The sequence below is a fragment of the Ornithodoros turicata genome, chromosome 1 (genome assembly GCF_037126465.1).
Source record: "Ornithodoros turicata isolate Travis chromosome 1, ASM3712646v1, whole genome shotgun sequence".
In the NCBI taxonomy this organism is placed as follows: domain Eukaryota; kingdom Metazoa; phylum Arthropoda; class Arachnida; order Ixodida; family Argasidae; genus Ornithodoros; species Ornithodoros turicata.
The window spans coordinates 183,767,341-183,789,892 of NC_088201.1; the positions used below are offsets into that span (position 1 = coordinate 183,767,341).

The 22,552-nt window shown below is 44.3% G+C and overlaps 1 long non-coding RNA gene across 1 annotated transcript; it reads left to right on the top strand.

The window, feature by feature from the left end:
- The first annotated feature begins 18,995 nt into the window (after window positions 1-18,995).
- Window positions 18,996-21,356, top strand: LOC135373823 (uncharacterized). The gene is made up of 3 exons (XR_010416605.1): window positions 18,996-19,113; window positions 20,203-20,260; window positions 21,132-21,356. It is a non-coding gene; the product is annotated as an uncharacterized LOC135373823 (long non-coding RNA).
- Window positions 21,357-22,552: the final 1,196 nt, after the last annotated feature.

Here is a 22,552-nt window from a genome sequence, read left to right on the forward strand (position 1 = left end):
AACCGTACCGGCAAGGATACAGGGCCGAAATTTCTAGAGGTGAGTCATTCTTTATCAAGGAATAAATAGGCGTCCACTCTGTACATGTATTTCACAATTATGAAGTGCTTTTTGTCCAAAACCAGCACTGGGTGGAAGTTGTTTGATCGCTCTTCCGAGATTCAATCGAACACACTTGCATTTTACCCGGCGGCAAATACAGTTTGAGTGCATAATATGCTGGAGAGAGCATGTTACACTACACTGGTAGTGGTGTCATCAATATATGTGCGAGCACTCGAGCGCTTTTATGCATGCATTGCTAGCACGGTACACGGTGTTCTCTACGGAAGCAAGTGCACAGTCATTTCTTTGGATTACCTTCGCGCACATGCTTCGGTATTACGACGTAATGAGACTATGATTGTCACCCCTTTTCATGTATTGGTATTGTTTTTGGCCTTGGTTTGATTTGTGACAAAGACTCCTACGTAACGGTGGTGTGGTGTGACTTGGATACCGCCTTTGTGTCTGAGCTATGTTGTCAGCTTGTTGCCATAATAATAATTTGTAGTTTGTCGTGTTTTTTGTAGCAGTGTTTAAGGCGAAAGTGGTCTCTCAATACAGGTTTCCTCACGGGGGCTACCCAAAGGATCGTCTGTGCAGTGTGATGCGATCGAGCTTACAGATAAGTATCATGTTCCTCATCCACGGGTTCCTACTTTACGGGGAGGAACCACCTCAGTGCACGCACTGTGGTGAGCCTCTCTCAATTTTGCACATTCTCTTTACGTGTTCACATCATGGAACACATCACTTCAGAGAGATTTATATACACTTTAGGCCCCTTCACCCAGCAAATTTTTAAAAGATATTGGGATTGTAAACCCTGTTTTAAACTGATGTTTTAAACATTTATGCAATGCGTTTACTAAACAACGTATTTTCAACTATTTACATCCTAACCAATGTTCTCTCCATCACAGCTGCCTCGACATACTCAAGAGATGAGTGCAAAACCTGAGCAGTGCCCACAAACTTCGATCACAGCAGCACCTCCAAAAAGTAAAAGCATATGTGTCACATGAGATTTTTAAAGGTATTCATAGTATATAATACCCTGCATTAACTGTTGTAGATCTAACCCACCTTTACAGTATACACCCTGAGGAATTAAAACTTGTTGGGGAACTCTGATCATTGTTTCAGTTAATAGGCATGCACATATATGCTATAAGAAGAAACTTATTTATTGAGAATGCACTACTGTTGATCCCGTTCATGCAGCTGTAGGTTGACCTTCGGCCTCTTGGAACTCTCTCTAGTTGCCTTAGCTGCAGGAGGAGTGTCCTCCAGCATGTGAACTACTTGCAAAAATATATACGTATTTAGGATTATGACACAGTTTGAAGGATTTCAATTCAGGAAATTTGCAGTGGCAGGGCCTGCCAGAGTGAAACCTACTGAATATTTTATGGCGTCGAAGAAGCGGTTCTTTCAGGATAGGAATATCTTAGATGGGAGGAAAAAGCTTGAAATTAACAAAGTGTTGTTTTTATTATGCAATTTGTAATACACTGAACACATAGGCAGCAAAACAAAAATTTAAAATTCAGCATGTATGAAAATTGGATGCAACAAATTTACATAGTGTACCTGTACATCGTCATTCCTGAGGTATATATTGTCATTGGAGGGAGGTCACAAAACAATAAACGTATTGTTTTATCACCTCCCTGCACATTCATTGTACTTGAAATGCATATATGCAAGAATAAATGTTGAATTTGAAAAATGTATATTCTCTTTATTCATAAAGCATAACATCTCTTATCTTCTTTAAAAAAGCATATCATGTTACATCTTTGTCACGCAGAATGCACAACCAAGAACGCCATCTTCCACTAAACATCACGTTTGACATGATTCAGTCGGTAACAATTCATAGACAGGGTACACCAGGGCTCCAGTTTCAAGCTCGAAATCGTGCTCCAAATGTTGCAGTTTGGAAACCGTACATGTGTAGTGCAAGAGAGCCCTCGCACATTAAAATGTAAGATGGGAGTCACTGTTAATGCAAAGTGACTCCTATGAGAGAGACTGACGCTGAAGATAAGTGTGCAAACTGCGGAAAGTGTCATAGAAGATCTTCAGAAATTTGGCCTGGTTTCACGGCAGTGCTACCAAACTCCCTTTTAGATGACGATGATAATGATTGGAGTTTCAGATGTGCAGCTGCATTTTTTGCAACATGCTCCACATAACAATCATGACAAAGTCAGCAGTGGATGGCAGGCCCCCGCTTCCATACGCAGCTTTGTTCACGCTGCAGTTCTATTCAGCAAAAGCATGTGAGTACGCTAGAAGGACATTCAATTTCACCTGCAAATAATCAGAGCAAATGAAGGAAGAAGCAAACAAAAAAGAAGTGCTGTACTTCAAAAGGAGATAAGTGTTGTGTCTCAAGGAGGTGTTACCACTTACTAAGTAACTTGATTAAGTTTACATCAATACCTAGATTAACTGGCCTAAGCGTGATCTAATTGCGTGAAGTAATTATTTGGGCTGCTTCCGTGTGTCCATATTTGCGAGGCAAGGCACCGCTGTCGTTCACTAAAAGACTCTTTGTGCGGCGATGCTTGATATAAATCATACTAAACGCATACACGGCTAAAACAACGGCTGTGATTCTACAGAACGATCTCTTTCTGCTATGCGAGTATATCTTTTCCTGGACCGTTGTTTGTGGAACAATTTTGTCCAGAACGCAGCACGGGAAATTATATACATGGTTGTTGTTAATCTCACATCCTTTCTTACTGAAATATTGGCTGGGAAACGTGCTGTAGTACAATCCTCAGCGCTGCACTGCAGTGACGGTCTAGTTCCGGAATGCAAAACATAACGTAATTAAGAATCGAACGGCAGGACACCTGTGAAACACTGTTAGGATACATCAGTATACTGGCACCTTACAAAATTGTGTGACGACAAACAACGATCAACGCCTGCAGCGCAATAAATACTCACTATCTCTGTTGCCTCCCATTATTTTCTATGGGCGCACACAGCGCTTTAGGGCCTCCCAACATGGCGGCCGGAATGCGTGCCTCTCCCCCACGAGCCCCTCTCCCATGCGCGATCCAGCCTTTATACATAGAGATCAGTGTATCCCACATTGGACACGCTCAGATTTAGCACTGGGCACGAGGCTTAGACGGAAGTGCAGCTGATGGAGCAATGGTTGTTTCGGCTGCTGTCATGGCGCACCGAACTAACCAACGGCTTCGCTGTCTGTTATTCTGACCAACCTAACCTCACTTAGAAATTTACAAATAACAGCGTAATTCATTACTAGCGTACGCGCGACTTCCGGTTAGCCTCGTTCCCAGGAGTGGGGTCCAATATGGGAATTTTGCATTTTCGCACCTCTCTGAGGCCGACAACGACCAGCAGTTTCACCAGCAACACCGAAGTGATACATTGAACGCGCGTTATGGGATAACGGCAAGTTGGAGATCGGGACCCAGATGTACCGAAGCAAATAAATGTCAATATATACGTTTGCAAAAGCCACAGGTTGGAAACCCTATTAGTCCCGTTGCTGCTAATATTGCACCAAAGCTGTAGTCAAAGCATTAATTGCTAGTGTAATGTAAAAACGCGACGGGACGTGTCGCTCGTACTTCGTTATGTCGGAGAGACGAACCTAATCACGTTGGTAGTCTTCTTAGATTTAACTTACACTTTACAGACGATTTTATTAGGGTCAGCGGGGGCGGTGGAGGAATTCAATATAGTAGAACCAGTTTCTGATAGCGGGGAAACATCCCATGTCATCATCACTTCTTCATTTATTGTTGTTGTTGTGGTATGTGACTTTCGCGTCGGTTTCATTGTCTTTACATACTCACTGTGCGATTGAAGCGTGTTTTTGGGGGTAATGAGGTCGACTGCAATCAGGTCGACGTATTCAAGGCGTGCCTTTTTGTACGCTCGCCGGAGAGCATCCCGACGACATTGTATCGCCCTTGGGAGCAGCAACAACCAAAAGAAACGCAATAATTCTGTTGTCGAAAGAAATCTGCACCGATCATAGTGTCCTGCGGGACAGATTCGCCTGCGTTTTTATTTTGTTTCTCTTTCGCCAATATTGTATCCATGGCAAAAAGCGGAAAATCTGGCCATCCCGTAGATGAACGGAAAAGAGCCATGTCGGGAGCCGCCGATGCTTCGAACGAATGCCGGAGGCTTTGACTTCAATTACTTTTCGTTATTCTTTAAAGGTGGACTCCGCAACAAAACCACCGCGAAGGCTGTGGTATATTCCTAACCTTCGGGATGCCGGGAACATGTGTACGAAATATCTCGTTCCAAAACTGCGCGGATTTTGTTCAAACAAATGTACTACGAAGTGAGCGCTTCGGACTGAAAGCAACACCCTGCTGAGATCATCCGGAATGCAGCAAGAGAGAATGCAGGTTTCGAAGCCGACGACAATGCTGAGTGACGTCACGATATTCTCCTCTGCAGAGCCATATATTAAAAGGGAGTCTGGCCATTAATGGGTCATGCCTTTACCTGAAGCTCCACCCACTTTTTCAGCTTTCTGACGAGTGACGTCTTGAAATATAGGGCAGTATCAATCAACCTATTCTCAATATTTTTCCGCCATCCAACATGGGCAGCGCCATTTTGGGTGGCAAGTGGATTGGATGGGATTGAAATGGATACCAGTCGCGATCTGCAAAACTAGTGGACTTTTTATGCAAATTTGATGAACGCCACCTTGGCTGCGCAAGTCACGTCGGGAATTGTCGTCTGTTTCTGTTGTTCTACCGCTGCCAGCACAACCACCAGCTGGTGCACATCCTGTCGTCGGTACGATTGTTTAACTTATCTATATGAATAGTTGGAATAAAAACGCAAGAATGTTTATATCCATGAGATTCAGTAATTAAATTCAAAATTGTACAGCACAGTGCCGTTTTTGTTTTGATTCCGTTGTGATCGCAGAGTTCACTAGGCCTAACACCTACGACAAAAAGTATTATTTTCGGTTAGATATCGACAGCGGAGCATCAGTTGAAACTGATTTTCCAGAAACGTATATGAGGATGTACATCTGCAGCGTAAACTCAGAGCAGCCTGTGAAACTTATTTCTCGCAAATTTCCGGCTTCATCGTGTTTGTTTTCGTCGCCACTTTGGGTGGCAGTAAGGCGTCACGGCGCCGTCATTGGTAAAAAGCAAACCAGTCAAAGGCCCGGAATTGCGATTGAGAGGTCGAGCTTTTTTTTGGGACTCCTCCCAATGGCTCTGCTCCAGCGGACGAAACACCGTAGTATGGAGCTTCGGTGTCTGGCCCGGTAAGTCGCACAACGACAAGTCGAACTTCCTTTTGTTTGGGTCTCCAGATGTCCGGTAAGGCTAAGCAGATGTCGAATCATATCTTTACTTCAAGATTAATTTTCTCCCTGATACGTATCAGGTGGTAACACATTTAAACAATGCACTTCGCACAAAATTCGAGCGCCGGGTTTTTTCAGCGCACCGGCACACCGGAACTGCGTCTAGTCATTGCGTCATGGGTGTTTTGAAAGACAGGGAATCGCGTAATTGAGGAACCGCTACTAACGCGTCCACATAAACAACACTTTTTTGAGAATATATGCCTTTGAATGTAGTGTCAATGATGATGGCACCTTGTCAAGTTTACAAGAGCAAAGTGCCGCATGGGAGAGGTCTACATTTGGTCCAACTTTCTTAGTCCTGTTGCATTCTTGCACATCATCAAGGGCACCTGTAGCAATCATCCAATAAACCGTAAGTCTCCCATGCGTATTAATACGAGCGCTAAAGGTGAGATAGGTTTTTGAGAATGGGAAAATATTGATGAACGCGGGGCAAATAAATCATTTTCTTGTCGACGTCGCATATTTCCAAACCGCTGCTGCCCTGAAAGTCATATTTTATACGTGAAACGCGTGCCGTGCTTTCAAAGCAGTCTCTAATGAACCTTATTAGAAACATCCCTTACCTAGGAGAAGCCGAGAGCAGAGCGAGCACTAAGATAGCTGACGTGGTGTCCCCTCAACCTGCTCGTCAAGTAAGTGCGTTTTCCGCATTATACGTGTGTAATACCCTTGATTTTCTTATATGCGGTTTTCAAAGCACTTTTTTGATGTGCAGTATTTCAAAACAAATTTCTTTTCATAGAGTGCAGTTGTGCAACGTTTGCTACAGCATTGCATTTAACGGTGTATTATCGAATTTCTGTTGAAAATGACAACTGATGTGGACTGGGTACGAAGCATACGTGACCTCTGTTTCCCGCGTGCCCTAAGTACTGTAGTATATGATTCGTGTTTGAAAGCGCAGTCTACTAGGGCGTGACCCAACGCAAATAACCTGGATGATTGTTGGTATCGCTTTTCCCTTGAAATTCCGCGATCCATCTCGTGTCGAAAGCCCTAGCTTGCTTGATCCGACGTGACTGAATATGTATCATATTTGCTACAGCCTGGCGTTCGACATTCTATAATCGAACTAGTTCTGAGAACAAGACCGTTTTGCGATGTGGCTGAATGTATAGCTCATATCTACATCTTGTTACCCGTTATAATGGAGTTCGTGTTGGAAAGGGCAGCGCACTCTGGCGTGACCTAATGCAAAGTGTCTGGATGATTGTTGGTATGGCTTTTCCCTTGACATTTTGCAATCCATCTCGTGTCAAAAACGATAGCTAGATTGATCTGACATTATTGAGTCGAAATCATATGTATCATATTTGCTACAGCCTGGTCTTCGACATTCTGTAATTGAACTAGTTCTGAGCACAATATCGTTTTGCGTTGTGGTTGAATGTATAGCTCATGTCTAGGCCTTGTTACCCGTTATAATGGAGTTTGAAAGGACAGCGCACTCTGGCGTGACCTAATGCAAACTTTATTTCCATTTAACTTTTGTTTGTATAGCATTTCCCTTAAAATTCTGCAACCCATCTCGTGTCGAAAACGATAGCTTGGTTGACAGGACCGAGTATGAAGCATATGTATCATATTAATATTTGCTATAGCCTGGCCTTCAACATTCTGTAATTGAACTCGTTCTGAGAACAAGATCGTTCCGTGGCGTGATTGAATGTACAGTACATGTTGAGGCCTTGTTATCCAGAGGCCAGTGCACTATGGCCAGATTTCATTTAAAGGAGCACAGAAGCCATTTTTAACACCCTGTTTTCTTCCTGTAAAACTGTTACGTAGGCCAGTAAGAAGCACCACGCGAAGTAATTCACATCACATACTCATAATTACCGCAGAGATTGAATTTAAAGGCCAGATATGGGGGGGGGGTGCGATTTTGAAGTGCCGCAGAACTGAGCGATACTCGCGCTGTGTGTTCATTAGCGAACACTGAATATGTGTGCGAAATATCTTGGTCCAACTGTTTGTAGGTTTTTAGTAAACTTTTTTTTTTAGTTTCCCCGCCCACCCGTCAGACCGGCGGCAAACCCTGCGCACGGGCGCACCGACGTCACTGCTCTCGGTTTATCTGTCTTTGGCTTGGCATGGGCTCTTGGGTTGGCCGCTTGGCTTCCTTCGTTTCGTCCTCTGTGCATCGTACATAAGCGAACAGCTGTTATGTTATTGCTAAGCCGGAAACAAAGCATGTGAATAATTCTTCGGCACGGCGTCGTTTGGAAAGTGCACTTACTTATGCTGACTTTGTCGTTTATGGGTTGGAGCGATATATACGTGATATGCCACGGCGAAGTTGTCGAGAATGCGACGGTGCTACGCTGTTAGAACATTTCATCGGAGCATTCAAGTGTTACCTATTATAAGTTGCTAAAAGACCAAGCAGTGCGAAACTCTTGGCTGACAGCGACAGCGGTGCCTGCTAAGTTCCACTCCAAGGATTTCGTCCACGAATGCTAACATAGGTTACGCGCGACTCCAGAGGCAATTTGGAATCTCGGCACGAAATCGCCTCATGAAACTTTGAGATGCCTGACACACAAATTTTGAACGTGCCACGGATGACCAAGAGAAAAAACGACAGCAAAAAGGTAACCCGTAGTTCAGATATAAACATAGCAAGCTCCATGAATCGACTGTGTGTCCCACTGCGCTTACTCTGATATAGCCACGATTAACAACACAACAGTATTGATAATCTAACTTGTGAATTACCACAGGTGCACGCTGAAGGCGGAAATGAGGCAGGATGTGGCTTGCATCTGGTGCATAAAGAAATTCCTGAAACGTAAGTTGCAGTCTATCTGCCACCAACAGGTATGACAATGTCATGTTATAGTTTGAGTATTCACCTATATTCCACTTTTCATGCGCGCTCTCATGCAGACATCTTGACACCGCTGTTAAATCTGCCCTCAACGTTACATCTTGTGCTTTCAGGGTGGAAAACAAAGGTCGTCATTTAGCTGCTATCTCCCAGTTCAAGCACTTATGCTGTCCTGTAGTTGCGGTGGTACAAGCTTCACTGTCTGATATAGAAGGCACGTTACATTAGTTCAGTTAATTTGTCTTTTGCAAATTTTTGTTACTGTTAGCTGGATTACTGTTGGACATACAATCTTTTCTGACACACACAAGCTGCTGTCGTCTCTGATAGCGTTTTAGGATTTTCACTGTCATCAACGTCTATTGAGGAAGGTGCCTTTACTATCTGTGAATGTTTGATTGAAGAATAGCCCAGAATTCATGTTAACATCGTCGACTGTTATTAGTTCACTGTCTGTGTTCTGAGAGCCAACAAAAATGGGAACTATTTATTTGTCACAACTTCACACTGGATAGTGGTACTGGATCGGCATGTAAGCTAAAATTCCTGGATTCTACAATGTGTTGAACTTGGTGCATTACTGCGGGCAATGCCACATTCATTACATTTTTAGTGGGTCCACTGCACAAATATTGTGTGCATACTGGATACATGCTGTTCCCTAGGCAAAAATACCTGAGCAGCGCTGTGTAGTCTTTTTATCCAAAGTCTATAAGCTTACTGCAAAGTCACAGTACGTAGAACAGCAATGTGCAAGTATCCTCCGATAGAGATTCACAACACAAAGAAGACTTGAAGATAAAACACAAAGCGGGGGGGGGGGGGGGTCGAAAAGACATTACGGAAGAAGAGAAGACGGGACAGGCCCTGTCCCGCTGCGAAGACTGTTGAGAGCATGTAAATTTTAATGAGACAAGACTTTCGTGCAGAAGGCTGCTCTTGTTAATGCCTAACGTGAAGTTGCAAAATCTCAGAATATATAAAACATATTGTATGACAGAGAGCGTGGGTTACTACAGACATAAAAATAAATATACAAACATATATCATAAAATAAAAAGGGCGTACAACTCCAGTTTCAAGCCGGCAAGTGATTAGTTGACAAGACACTGTAGCTCTGTTTCCCTGAATGTGTCGCCCGTGAATGCCTTTTGTGCCAAGTACTTATCTGGCCACCGTAGTCATTCATGTATTGTGCTACACAACTCATCCCATGTCTGTTTGAAACTGATGGCGTCGTACTCTTTTTTATTTTATTATACTGTGTTTGTATTTTTATTTGTACGTTTGTACAAACTCTCGCTCTACTTGCTCTATACCTTACAAACAACAACAACTTTATTTTGAGAAGGAGAGTGGGGAGGTTCATCGCTAGAGGCGATACTCTAACCCACTGCTGGTGGGGATGTGGGTAATGAAATACTGAGCCCCTTCACAATAACGATCGGAGTCCGATGGTGTCCAGAAATGTCAAAAGAGCTTTGAGCGCTGGTCGTTGCTGGGCTGGATTGGGCCAGGGACCAAGCAAGTTCGAGAGGGAGAAGGGGCGAGAGTGCAGCTGACGAAGAGACTCGGAGAGTGCGGTTCGGGAAGGTTGGTAGTGGGGGCAAGGAAGAAGAATGTGCTCCAGAACCTCTAGAGCACCACAGTGGCAGAAGGTGGGAGAGTCAACTTTGTCTCAAGCGGTAACGCGACTGAGCTGTAAAAGCCACATCGAGTCGCATTCGGTGGATTAATGCAGCTTATTGACGAGAGGTGTTTCGTGGCATGCGGAAAGCGAGCGTTGGATCAACTCTGCTCAACATAGATGGGGGGAGAATGTGGGTTGTCCATTGGCGGGAAGCCAGGGGTGTCACGAGGCGTCGCGGAATGGAACGACGGTCTCATCTCAGCAGAACAATACTGGATCGCTTCCGATACGAAAGTGCTGCTTCTGCGGCGCTGTCGGCCTGCTCATTTCCCACGACACCACAATGGGCTGGAGCCCACTGGCGGAATATCCTGTGGCCTGCTGCGTAGACAGTGTGGTAAGCTTAACACACTGGTGACCAGGGGTGCGGATGGCCCTCGCATGCCGGAATTTTCAATAGCTTGAAGTACAGATTTGGAGTCTGTGAAGACTGCCCATTCCCGCAGGGACACCAGGGGGCTTCCGGCAGTATAATGTCCTAGCTATGACGCCAGTGAGAGTCTGGCGTCTCTGCGCTACTCGATAGAAGTCGCTTTCAGGGCGGTATCGAATTTTCCTGAGGAGCGGGTGACGGGGAATGTGAGCTCTGAAACGTAGGAAGTACCGAGCCGTTTCACGTTCACGTAGAACCTCAACCGGTAGTTCACCAGCTTCAGCCAGAACTTGCGGTGTTTCAGCTCTTCTTGGAACTCCGAGGCAGTGACGAAGGCTTCGAGCAAACAGGGACCGAAGGGTATTTAATGATGTTGTGTATATCCTGTGCAGGATAGGAAGGCTGTAAAGCACATTCGCCCTCATCAACGCCGCGTGAGGGGAACGCTGATCACAGCCCCATCCTGAGCCAGAAAGATGTTGAATTGCGAGGAGCCATCGCTGCACTTTAGTTTCAAGCTGTTTAATGTGGCGAGCCCAGCGCAAGTCCGAGTCGATTACCACGGCAAGGAAGCGGTGGAAGCGAACCGGCTCAAGCTTCTTGGTACCAAACCAACGAGGGAAATTGATCATAGCTTTGCGCGTGAAAGGGAGCTCGACGCACTTTTCGGGGGAAAGGTCCATCCCAAGGTGCGTGAGATACGTGTGTACATTATTTAAAGCGAGCTGCAGGCGGCGCTGTATGGCTGGGCGTGATTTTCCTACTGTCCAAACGGCGATGTCATCGGCATACACGGAAAAGGACACCTTGCGAGGAATTACTGATTGTAGGCCGGCCATCGCCACATTAAAGAGTGTCGGACTCAGAATACTTCCTTGGGGGACTCCTTGAGGAACAGGATGCTGAGGGCTTTGGCCTTGGGACGTACGGACAGCGACAGTTCAGTCCGTAAGGAAGCCTTGGAGCCAGATGAAGAGCCGACCGGATACCCCAAACGAGCGCAAGGCGTGCAGCACACAAATGTGCGAGACGGTATCAACATGCGCGCTTGATGTCGAGGGAAACCGATAGGACGATCCGCCGATGGGCACGAGCATGTTGAACTGTACAGAATAGGTCGAAAACTGGATCCATGGAGCTTCGGTAGCGACAAAATCCAGCCATTTCTTGAGGGAATGCACGTTGTTTTTCGACCCACCAGTCGAGGCGATGCACACCAATTCTCTCCACCAGTTTTCCCATACAGCTTGTCAGGCTCACAGGGCGAAAGGAGGATAGGGCATTTGGGGGCTTGCCTGGTTTCAAGATCGGAACAACCAATGCCTCATTCCAGGTAGGTGGTAAAGATCCTTGTTGCCAAGACGTATTATACACATGAAGGAGAGCTTGGAGTGACCGCCCGTCAAGGTTTTGCAGTGCGGCATAGGTGATCTTATCGGGTCCCGGGGACGAGCCGGCGTTCACAAGCTTCAACGCTGCCTTTAGTTTGATTAGTGTGAAGTCGCGGTTCATAACTTCCGGTAGAATCTTGGTGAAGTTGAGCCGTCAAACTGTGGACAAAACTGCGGTGTAGCGGTGCCGTCGAGGCAGCCGCCGGTGTCGTTAGTACCACACAGAAGTCTGTCGCCAGCGTGTTTTCGTCTACACCCTTAACGATAGCCAAGGCCGCGAGAGGATTCCTTTGAGGGGGCGCCTCCTTGAGAGATCGGGTTGTCCGCAAGATCTTCGTGGTCGGGTGAAACGGTGAAAGATTGTGACAAAGCTTACGCCAACGCTTCCTGTCCTCTTTCTTAAGTCTCGTGTTACTTTAGCTTTCATCTGGCGGTATTCCTCAATGTCCGTAAGTTGCCCTGTCCGAGGAGCCGTTCTTTCTGCTCGGCGACGTAATGCCCTAAGGTGGTTAATTGCTGGAGAATGACCGACATGTCCTGTTACCTTTTTAGACGTGACCACAGCGTCCTGAATACCGCGGCTAATTGCTTGTGAGAGGGCCTCTGGGGATATACCGGTGTGCACAGATGATCTGAGGCCCTCACGAAAAAGTCTCCAGTTTGTGAAAGAAATCAGTCCAGTAGTTGCTGAGAGGGGGAGCCTGTCGGGCGAAATATATAGAGGAAAATGGTCGCTACCTCTAGTGTCGACGTCCGTAGCGCACGACAAGTGGCGAATTATGTCGGTTGAGCACCACGAGAGGTCCAATACATCGAGCACTGTTAGAAGAAAAGGTATATAATTGTACAAAAAAGGTATAATTGAGGCCTAAAGTACGACATTTATACCTCATTACCACTGTGTATACCCTGTCTAAACCATGTGTAAGGTATAGATCACTCCGTCTATACCTTCCACGGCAGCTGAGGGTATAATAAAGTACTTCTCCATTACGTTTATACCTTCAGCATTTTGTATACCTTTTCTTCCACAACATGTGGGATCATATTAATTTGTGTCGGCGATTATATCATCTCAGTTAAACAATAAGTTAATTTAAAAACATAGCCAGCAATGAAAAAATGGAAAAATGAAAAAAAATGGCTCTCGGGGTTTTTACATCATGCATAGCCAGCAATACAGTAGCATTCTAATTAGGTTGGGCAGTGACATCTGGAGCCTATTATTTCTTCCCAAAATAAATAAATCTACACTCCCTCACTTCCTAAGTTGCTTCCCGGGCGAAGGATGGTCTCCACCATGCGTAGCCGCGGTGTGTTGTATATGTATCTGTTCTCCAGCTAATGCCAACTGCTCCTGGAAATATTTTTCCTAATATTTGTTGCTGTTACTTCTTGGTTTCCAATTTGATGTAATTGTTGCTTCATTTCTTTCCTCTCCTATTCACATCCATCCTGGGTGAGTTTGTGCGCGAGCGTCTCCAGGTATTTTCTTGTTTCGTTATCGTTCCTTTGACCCTTTTTCTCAAAATTTGCGGAAAAAGCGGCTGGGATGCCGCCACTCGGAGATGACACTGAAATAAATCGAATATTATCGTTTTCGCCAGTTATACCACAAGGTCTTCAAAATATATCCTCTAGGAGGTATATATTTATACCCTGAGGTGCAAATAATATACCTTCAGGGAGGTATAAATACACTATACACAAGGTATAGCGTTTATACCTCAAAAGGTATGCGCCCTGGGACAAGCCGTTTATACCCAAAAATGTAAAAAATTTTCTAACAGTGTGACGTTGGGAACCTTCCCTTGGGTCTACCTTACAACATGTCTTATATATTCTGGAATTTTGTAACATGATGTTAGACCTGAAGAAGTATAGCCTTCAGTGCGAAAGTCCTCTTTCTGTTGTCCAGAATCATTATAGAGTAAACATGACTATCCATTTCTTGTCATTAAATCATTTTCCTTTTTTTTTTCTGCAGTGGTGAGCAACCTTAAGGACACATGCAAGAAAGGGAGTTTCTTTGGTATGACTAACCCTCATCACCTCATGAGGATACAGTGGTTGATGAATGGTTCATGTTCTCAAGCACATGGAAACTTCAACAAATAATTCATGAAAAAGCCAGTCGGTGCTAGCACCAGGAATTGAACATGGACCGTCCTGCTACCAGTCAGAGATGTTACATCTTAGGCACTCATTGACTTTTGGTGAATTACTTCGTTGACCTTGTCCCAAGGTGGAGCTCGCCACAGCTCATTTGCCTATCTGTTAATGTTGTGGCGTGTGTTGCGTTTTTCTCTTTGTGTGTTCCAGACTCAGAACAGTTACTTTGGATCAGGTCAGGTACGTTTCATTTAGACATGGCAAACAGAAAGTGGTGTTTCTCAACACAAATTAGCAGTGGCCTTCATGCATTACTGCTGTGGCCATTAAGCATGAATGGAAAGCTGCACATTATGTTCACTCTACTTTTGTCGTGTGCTATGTAATCTTGTTCAACTTCTGTCAAACGAGCACGTAATGCTATCATAAAGTTGAGTACTTCCTTTAAGTGGGATGAATGGCAGTGCATGAATGCAGGAAGGATTTTATTTTTAGCTTTCGACGGCGTATTGGGTCAGCCATGTTGTATTAATTTCGAACATGTTCATTTTAGTAGTCAGAGCAGCTGTTACACAGTGAGAACATAGCTCGTGTGTGTTTGTCTTTTCCACCGCTGCCCTTGGTTTTCCTCCCTGACGCTACACATGTCAGGGATACGTTTCAGAACCGGTAGTTCCAGCCAAGTGAGAATTGCTTCTCAGGAGATCATGACGCTGGCAGATGAAACATATGGTTTAAATTATTTGCAGGACAGGAATTGCGTAGCTTCACACTACTACGACGTAAGAGTGGTTTCAAATCTAGCTTTCTTGTGTTCCTGACATTATCGCACAAGATGTAGTATCCACTATGATCCTTTATTTGGGGGGGGGGGGGGTGTACAGTGCAATCAACAGATGCCATTTACAAATATGTGTTTCCTACTGTGTTGAAATGGGGTAGTTTGCCATAGTGAAAGCCATAGAAGAAATGCCATAGAAAGCCAATGAAGAGCCATAGTGAAACACAGGCAGCCAAGGACAGACTTTTGATGCCCTCGAGAAACTTGGTAACACATCGCAGAGACTCTGGATCTAAATTTCCAGAACACAGAGATCAAGGCTGCATTTAAACAACAAGTGGTTAGAGAAATTCAAGACAGTTGCATGTGTAAGCAGTCCTCTGTTGGATTTGCTTCTGTCTGAGATACGTGATCTCAAAGGGGACCCACGGGCACACTCCGAATGATACTAGGGCTGACTGTGAAATAGAATGAGGAGAGGGGGAAGATATATAACCCCTTTTTCTTGTCTGTTATTCTGTTGGTTATATTGTCATTTGTTTAACAGCATATACGTGTATATTCCAGAGTCTGCTAATAAATATATCAGTTGAGAACTAGCAGTTGCATTGTAGCTGTCTCATCCTGTCCATGGCTTCTTGTGTTTCACTATGGCCATGTTTGCTATTGCAAAAAAAAAGAGCATAGAAAAACAAGAAAACAGCAACCTGGAAAACTGCCTGTTCTAGCGCTCACATGGAGGCAATGCAATGAGGCAACATGTTCCATTCACGGACTCTACATAGTAGTAAACATCACAATGGCAACCGATTATTCAGATTTTTCTTCAACTACTTTGTCTTTTGGAGCTTTGATTGCCCAGCCTATTATTGGAGCTTTATGTGATTCCCCTCTTGAAATACTGATTGCTGATTGAGGTTGCTGATGCTGTGCAGTGTGTTAATTTTGAAACTGTACTGTGCTGTGGTACAAAAAGAGAATTGTCATGTCTGCATTTGAATACATAGGAATAATTTGTAAGTACTTTCCTTGTTGACATTTATATTTGCACCAGATCCCAACATTGTTGATTGATGGAAGATGTAAATAAATATATTTATTTGCTTGCAAAACAATACACAGATGTCTTCTTTTCTAGTGAGATATTCCCTGTTCACCAGACATAAATGTGGACAAGTTAAAGCGGCACAACGATGGTAGAGTCTAGCACTGTTTTTTGCCACTTCACATATATTCACTGTTATTCGTGTGCACATGTAGAACTAGGAAGGTACAGCATGCGCATAAAAAATAATTTCGTATGCAGCCACACAAATGGTTCAGAAGATAAGATAGATGATAGATGTCCAAGCATATATAATTGTGCTTCATGGGCAATGGGTATGCTAACACATAACTTCCATGAAGACAAGTTACATGGCCCTGTAAGACTATCCTTTGCGAACGGTTTGGTAACGAGCCTCTAACTGTAAAGGTAAGAGGTAGTCCAGAATGCTGCAGACAGGGTTGCAACTTACATAATGTTTATCGTGTCCTACATGATAAATATTAAATACAAAGTGATTAAATACAAAGGACGACAAGTCACATAAATTGCCTCTAACACTTTTACACCCCATGGGCTGAGTTGTGAGTTGGAACAGCACTCTACAGAGGGATAACGTGCACTCACTGATTTTATTTCTAGGATCTATGCATTGCCGTAACTCTTCAGACCCCACATTTCTAAAACATCATTTCGAAGTGGCAATATGTGCTCTGGTATTTTGCTTGCGTCTGCATAGTGTGCAACCACATGGCTTCTGGAGCTTTCGTGTGCATGTTTTTGTGCCACGGTGCTCCATTACAAACAAACAAACAATATCCAGTTAGACATGAAACGCAGTAGTTTGTAGCGTGCCACACGACGCAGCATGACATGGGAGTGTGTGATTCAAAGAAAGCTTCTGGAAAATCCACAGAATCCCACAAAAAGTTTAAAATGTGATTTGTATTTCGTTTTACGTCGATCGTCGTTCCATAACATCGTCGACGGTGTTGCACATTGGTAAATCGTACGAAAAAACTTGTCCCATAGCAGTATGCGGTTTCTCAAACACACAGCACGATTTTTTCCTGCAAAAATGAAACGCTGTCGGCATTTTCTTGCTAAAGCGGCTGTCGAAACGTCAGTCAATTTCCTAAGATAATTGACCCTACAATGGGCAAGTGGTGTAAAGGGGCGACTTGATATAAAATGTACGTGCTCACAAAACACAAACGACGAATTCCAGTCACAACATCGCACAGAGCTTGGTTCACGAATGAGTTCGCAGCTGCTGCACTGTTTACTTATCGCAGAACCGGCGGAACCGGGCTGTTCACCAACTTCAAGCACAGATACGTGAAGCCACGAACATCCGTAGCTGGAGTCCAGTGACAAGTACGAAGGCGCGTACACGTCACAATGCCCGTTCGAGTGCATCTACGTCATAAACATGGCTGCGCCCATGTGTGTTTCGGAATGAACTATCTGTTTTTTTGTTTTGTTTTTTTACGTGGTGCTGTACAGAACTGGGAGAATGAAGGTGCATTTTGGGGGGAGCTGAATGTAGGCTTTCAGAATATCACAACCGTTTCGACTATTTGGGATATCAACATAGCTGACCTTTAACCGCGGTTAGCGTTGCCCGTGTGACAATGGTATTCGACACCTTCGTCCAGTGTGTGGTTTTGACATACACTTCCTCAAGAAAGCTTGAGTCCATTCTCAGTTTCCGTTTTACATTGTTAGAGCTCTCACACAAGAAGAGGTGCGAGATGTCAAACCATTTATTTTTCAATCCAGTACCAGTCCAGTAACGACAGTGGACAAAAGTGGGTATGCGGTAGAATTCAAGGCCAAGAAATGCATTGCTACTACTTCGATCCAAGCGAATGCACATGCGTGAACATGATATACTCCAAATGAAACCAATTTGAATAACCGAGCGAGTGTAAGCTGGAACCTCGATCGTGTTGTACAAACTTCTGCAGGTACACGCAATAACCAGTTCGACCAATACGTCTCTTGAGTTGTCCCTTTTCCTGTGTGTCTATCACTACCGCTTCATTGCATAGAAGCACACCGCAGGGGGGCTTACGCTGGTCGAGTGCCGTTGCAGTCTGGTCTGCTTACGCCGCAGTGTTCCGTGAGTGGCGCCACCAAGCCTACTATTTCCCTCTTCCCAAGATGGTGTACGTACCGTGTGAAAGGGTTGAAAGGAGAAGCGTCTAACGGTGGGCCCAGCAGCATGGCCGAGCGGGTTAAGGCGCCCCACTCGTTGGTGGTAGCCAAGGTAGTGCTGAACACTGGGAGGTGCTGAGTACGGACCCTACCACCGGCTGTGCTGTCTCAGGTTTTCCCTGGCTCTTCCGATAACTTTCCAAAAGAATGTCGGCACAGTTCCCCTGAAGTCAGCCCTGGACGCATACTAACTCCCCTGTCCTTCCTGCTGTCCTCTCCCCGTCGGTCCACATCTGTACGCCGCTCATAGCCACAGTTGCTTCGCGGCGCTAACATGGAATAAAAAAATTCTAACGTTGGGAGTCGAGGGTGTTGGTGGAGCCTGGTCCAGTGATTTACGGCTTCGGGTCTTCCTCCTATGTGTGGACATGGAATGTGGCCAACAGTCAAAGTGGTATCAAACATGCATGGGTCCCTTACTCCTTAAAAATCGGGGCCGCAAAGCATCCCCTCATTGACGTACCGCAATTTCTGAAAAATATACTTCAGCCATTTTTTTGTTTCTTTTATATCCTGATCCGATTTCATCGTCAGCATCCATTGCTGCCCCGTTCTGGTTTCTTTTACTAATCAGTTAATCATAGCTGTGAACACCGCGTCGATTGCATGGCTACCGTATACCGTACTATTCCCTGATTATTTCACGCGTAGAGAACAGAAAAAAAAAGTGAAAGAAAGAAAGACACAGAGAAATATGTCCACAAGGCATGACTCATCTACATGCCCGAATATGTCCTAAGTTGTTGCAGAATTCATCAAATCGGGCGAAACAATCTTGGGATGAGATGTTCATGATGTTAATGTTGGCAAAAAAAAAAAAGTAAACAATAGGGAGTGATGAGATATTGATCTTTCGCGAGTGCCCAGATGAAGTAAGTTGTGATGTGGTGTGATTCGAGGAAGGAAAGAAAATAGGAGCTGAAGTAAGGAATAAATATGTTTTAGCCGTGACATTCTACCACCAACTCCTTTAGCTGAAGTAAGCTATCAATATGTTCTTGATAGAATATTGTTGCGAAGAGCCAGGCTATCTCTAATGTTGCAATAGGTCTGTCTGTGATTTGGTCTGCGTGTCTGGTCTGTGTTTGATTGTGAAGTTAATGAAACTTTCTCGAGTTATAAAAGGCTAGTGCTCGACGGCTAAAGGTATACCACGTACTCAGTTCGTCATGGCGCTCCCAGGACAACGCTCCTTGCTCTTTCTACTTGTCCTTACGTAAGTATGCCCTATGTATGTCGTTGGGTTTTATTTATTTGTTCATTTATTTACTTACCATTGCAAAGTGGAACGAACTCCCCTCGCGGCAGACACCCACGACATAAACCTCTCAACATGCTCGTGCCCTGTATACGCCAACCCAAGCGGCATAGCATCTTTCCCAATATTGGACCAATATTGGCAATGCCGGCCCAATATTGCAACTATATTGGTCCCATATTGGGCGGAATGGGCCAATGTGGCGAAAGAGATGAGGTTGTCACATTATTGGAGAACGTCGTCACTAAACAACTCATTCGCTGGCGTCCGTAATGAGCACTGCGCTTGGGAACCAAGAGAGACTAAAGATCCTAATTTTTAGAATGCAAACTAGACTGAAGCGTGCATGCGTTTTTGCATGCGTTGGAAAGCGGACAGATGGGTTGAGATAGAGGTGGCCCCACAGCAGCGCGCAGTAATAAATTCGGGAGAAGATACGAGAATAATAAAACAAACTTCAGTATCGACGGAATAATATTCGTTACTTTGTTTAAAGGGTTTTGCAATCTCGCTCCTAACAAGCAAGTGAGATACATGGTTTACCCTTTTCCTTAAAGATTTTAAACGGCAAACACATGGAACTGACGTAGCTTTTGCATTTCCATTGAAATAAAATGCGCTCTTCATGCACCAGGCATGCTTTCGACATCCTGCAGTATATACTTCGTTTTGCTTCGCGGTGTTGCAGAGTACGTTTTTTCGGTAGCAATACAGCGATAATGGGGCACGAATTTTGCTGAGTTTCTTTTCGTTTACAAAGAGAAAAAATGCAGAAACGACAGATAAAAAATGTTGTCATATCTGCGTCACTTGCCTAGAGAGTACATGAGAATAACGTATTAATGGCAACCGATTATTTCAAGCTTATCTTATTCGATAAAGCTCTGTTTCAGAAGTGCACTTAAAATAACGTTCACGTCGAACAGACAACTCATTACATATGTGGTGTCATTGTATGGGACTAGCGACAATATTTTTTTGTCTGGATGGACAAACAAACATATAGCGATGTATCACTTCATAGGAATTTTACTGATGAATTCACAGGGGCTTCATAATGCTGGCATTCCCGCACGAAGTGGTTTCTGATTGCAGCGGCCGTTTGGTATGTAGATGAAACGTCGTCCATTTCAGTTTAAATGTGGTCGCTTTACGTCTCAAATTTCGCTCATGCCATGCATGCCGGATGATTGCTTGCTCCAAAGCTTGTCTCAGTGATACATCAGTTTGGTACGGTGTTTATAAATAGACGAAAACCTTCTTTCCAGAAGGTGGTGGTGGTGCTAGCGAACGATCTTCAGGTTGAGGGCTGGGGGTGGGGGTAATGACAGAATCGGCTCGCCGTTGTTGCGCACACAGAAGGGCGCGTCGTCACGACTATAGCAGAAAAAAAAAGATAATGGAGACGCATAGCTGCTGCGTGGGTCCGTCGGGGAGTGCAAAGTGTTAGAGGGATGGTTGGGTAAGATCCTTCTCCTGTAGCAATAGAACAAGGTTTATTGCTTGTCGGCTGAAGTATGGTCGGTACCGTCAAAGTACCAATAGAAAGCAATTACTATCTTACTGCATCATCTTTTAATTTCTGCACACGCATTAAAACCCAGGAAAACTGCAATGTAGTGGAAACATTTCTTCGGGATAACTCGGCCAAAATCGAATACACCTAATCAAGAGAAGCAGCTCATAGTGTTATCATTTCAGAGTGTAAGTAAGTGTAACAATAAGTAACAAAACAACTTTGTTGTGAGATGATACAAGTAAGTTCAAGTAAGTTAGAAGTGCTGTAATGCAGTAATTGCACTTTGAACATCAATATACTGAAATCTGTCCATGAAATGTACATATTCATGTATTTACGTGCGTCGTTGAGAACAGAAACTTAGATAATAATAATAACCAGGAGTAGATTTACACGTATGGTGAGCGAGCCCATCTGTGTGGGAACATGAAAATTAGATGGCCTGCTTCCTTTCCAGTGCCAATACAGTGAACACTGTATTGATTACGGAAACTGTGAATGCAACAATACCGGACACTGTGTTCCACCACAAAGAAGAAAGTGATAAATGCCAAACACTTGGTCCCTTCGGCAAGGAAGACCAGGGATTTGCAGCATTGATGTGTACGAGTGACCGCAATGCGGAGCTTCGGCTTCTATCCTCAGCAGTATTGTAAACAATAAAGTACCAGTTTACTTTGCATCCGTGTCTAACTGTCTGTCACTTCGCCCTAACTTTTCATACAGAAGAGCATTAAAACAAAAGAAGCATCCGTTTGACTGCTTGCCTGTTTGTGTTTGTTTACGTGTCTTGCCCATCGCTCAGGCTTGCCTATCATGGAAGCATCCGTTTGACTGCGAAGTATAAGAGTTCCTCAACTTTTTGGACACCGTAGGACTTCGGTCTTAACTGTGAAGCCACTCATTATGATGTTTCGCCGCACCACGGCCAGGAGAGGGGTAGAGCAGCACCCCTGGCGGTGAAACTCCTCAATCATCGTCATTAACGTAAAGTTATTGTTGTTATATAGTTCCGAGTATGTGCGCAAATGAGTAAAACACCAATGCAGTAGCTGTACTCGATTCCACAAATCTGAACTATGAAGTCTATTGAAGCTGATCGTATATTTGCATGTATGTAGCTCACATTGAATATTAACCTCGTGAATGCGTGTTATGCAAATGTGCAATACATTTCCTACGAGATGTGCTGACCATCCTCCCTCAGAAGAAAAGGAAGCGCATAATAGGGACATGCTGAAAAGTTCTCGGCTCGACCCGCTACCGAGATATATAAGCGCGCTCATTTATTTCTTTGTGCTTTTTGTTTTTGTCATCGTGCACACAAAGAGCGAGACTTAGGAGACCTACAATTGTTATACCCCTGTCAGACGTACTAATTTAGTGTCACTTTCAGCGAGTACACTTGCAATAAGTGTCATTCTTTACGAGTCACACGGCATCTTTTAGTGACACTAGATGCAAAGTACACTTACGATGAAGCGAGTTCGCCAAACTCACTTCACTTTGCCTGCAACAATAAAGTACGTAGCCTCCACGGCAGGAATTGCGTAACAAATGCTTATTTTTGGAAAAGGAAAGAAACAACCCAACCGGAATTTATATTTGGACAAGTTTGTTAAGACAGCGCTGACTTATATAATGAAGACGTAAGGATTTTTTGGCGTGATTTACCGGTACTCTCGTTCACAGACTGCCCAGTAGAGTTCGTAATCCACTTCGCGGCAGCCATATTTGTTGACATTGCACGGTGGTTAAGGGTTTCCGGCGAAATTGCGAAATACTCGCAGTGAAGCACTGAATAACGGAAGACCAAAAAGACAGGGCGTCATGGTCTGAGATAGAAACCCATTCTATCAGAACATGGGAGGTCCAAGC